Source organism: Myotis myotis, unplaced genomic scaffold, assembly GCF_014108235.1.
Source record: "Myotis myotis isolate mMyoMyo1 unplaced genomic scaffold, mMyoMyo1.p scaffold_m19_p_2, whole genome shotgun sequence".
NCBI lineage: Eukaryota > Metazoa > Chordata > Mammalia > Chiroptera > Vespertilionidae > Myotis > Myotis myotis.
Window position 1 is genome coordinate 189,907,877 of NW_023416324.1, and position 2,508 is coordinate 189,910,384.

The 2,508-nt window shown below is 49.0% G+C and overlaps 1 pseudogene; it reads right to left on the bottom strand.

Moving 5' to 3' along the window:
• Positions 1–1,435: 1,435 nt before the first annotated feature.
• On the bottom strand, positions 1,436–2,171 carry LOC118675227 (annotated as a pseudogene).
• Positions 2,172–2,508: the final 337 nt, after the last annotated feature.

A 2,508-nucleotide genomic window follows, 5' to 3' on the forward strand; every position in this document is an offset into this window, starting at 1 on the left:
ATTTAAGTCCTTGTTTCTGCTTATCCATGGACAACTTGAAGAGAAATAACATGGCCTTAGTCAACAATGTGAAGAGGGTAAGAAAATGCTAGAAAAACAGACAGATTAATATTTAGAGGTATAATTGTGGTATGTACCTTATTTATGTACCTGAAAATCAGAAAAGACACAAAAATAGCCTATTTTATGCCTACTATGTGCCAGACAGCATGAAAAATGTGTATACATTTAATAAGAACCACAATCCCTTAAAATGGATGCTTATAGATGAGGAAACTAAACTTCAGAGCAGTTCATTGATTTGCCAAATGTCACATAGTAAGAAAAATAGAACTTAAACCTCAGTCCTACTGGATCTAAGCTAGGCCTCCAATTGTTTTTCTGTTTAATACTTATAATTCTATAGGAGATATAAAAATCCACATCTTAATCCATGTCTTTGCTCATTTTAGATGTTATTGTGGCTTCCTTCTCACAGACTAAAGTCATTTTTCACAGGCCCGAATATCCTATTCCCTGGTGCTCCAGCCAAAAGAGGAACAAAACAGGGTTGATTCTCCTACTGATCCATTTTGGCTGCCATTTCAAATGATGAATTGCACTAGAGTACCCAAGTTATTGTATAGCTATTATTTAAAAAGGGTTGTTGGAGATGTAGGGAGAGGAAGACTTGTGTAGGGGAATAGGCTAATAAAAAAAGAAAAATGAGATTTGCATTTGATAAGCCTTATTATTAGCCACGCAACTTACAAAAAGAGACCTTTGCATATGTTATCTAATTATTAATGATACTAGAGGCCCGGTGCACAAAAATTTGTGCACTCGGGTGGGTCCCTCAGCCCAGCTTGTGCCCTCTCGCAATCTGGGACCCCTTCCCCTGGCTGCTGGCATCAGTTTTTCTCTGGCGCCTGGAACCCAGGCCTTCACTCTTCGCAGGGAGGGGCCTGCGCAGTGGGAGAGGGGCTTAGCTCTTTTAAAAATACTTCTGAATGTTTGGTAAATAACCCTGTAGGAATCTACTTTCTGAAACATGTTGGTTGTTAAGGACTGATTTGGATAATCAACAAAATGTATGTTAAAATCCTAATCCCCAGAACCTCAGAATGTACCTGTATATAGAGATAAGATCTTTAAAGAGGGGATTAGATTAAATTGAGGCAGTTCCAGTGGGACCCTTAGCCCATCTCACTGAAGTCCTTATAAGAAGAGGAATGTTGGGGTCCTGCCTCAGCAGGTCCAGGGGTTCCCAAAGGTGTGGACAGAGTTGGCAAAGAAGGAATGACACAGAGGCAGCGTTCAGGTGATCATAATAGCCAGGTTCTCTTTTTATTGTCCTGTTACATCTATATTTATACTATTTGATCCTATAAGCATGCCTCTATAAGTTTGTTTTTTTTTTTGCCAAGGAGAGCATGGGGTCTGTTTATTGGGGGGGTCAGTCAAAGGGGGAGCTGGCTAGGGTGGGGTAGGGCAGCAGCTTGTCTGGCTCCCGAGAAACCCAACTTGAGTCCAGAGCCTCGACCACTTTGAAGCCAAAGTCTTCCTCCACCTTTATCTGCACGGGGGGCCAGCTCAGGAGTCAGCAGGACTCCCGCCAGGACCCCTTCCGGTGGCACTTGCCGCCTCTTCCAACCTCTGGGCCCCTGCAGGGGCCGGGCTGCTGGCTTCTGTGAGCGCTGGCGTCCTCCTGGGCGGGGACAGCCCCTCTTTCTCCAGAGGCTCGTTCTCAGCGTTGCCTGGGGTGGGGGTGTCTCTGCCCTGGCTGCCCTCATCCTCCAGTAAGATGGTGAACTGGCTGGCCCGGTAGTTGTCGCCGTAGGAGTCCAGCACCTTCATGAGGAACCTCCGCTCCTGCTGGAGTCTCCGTGTTATCCTCTATATCTGATGGAGCCTGTTCAGGACCCACTCGTTCACCTGCTTGATCTCCCTGCAGCGCCGACCCAGCGCCTGGTACTTCCTGCGATTGAGTTCCGGTTGGCGCCGCCATTGCCAGCCTCAGGCTGCCTCCTCCTCTTCGTCTCGCTCCTGGAGGCTGGAGCTGCCCAGACCCCCAGACAGGTACTCCACTTCGGTCTCAAGCTCGCTCTCCAGGATGTGACCACGTTCCGCGGAGGCAGCGCCAGGTCCCAGCCGGGAGGTGCTGAGAACTCCTCAAAGCCCACAGCTGCCATGGACCCCTCTCTCTGCTCCAGCTCCATTTCTCCCTGACTCCCGGCGCAGAACTTCCAACCTTGCAAGCCTCTAGTTTAAAGGGGCTTGCAAAACTACAGCCCACCCAATTTCACAGCCAGGCACCCAGGCCCGGCTGCTAAGCCTCCTGGGAGTTGTAGTTCTCTATTTCCAGCTTTCCTTCCTTCCCCCCACCCCCACCCCAGTCCCAACTGAAAGGCCCTGCTGGCTGGTCTAACCCTGTGGCCAGGCATCTGAGTCACCTCGGGTCTTTATTCCTGTCCCGACACCAGCCATCTGACCATGGAGACTCTCCTCTTGGGAGGCCCCTGTGTCTCC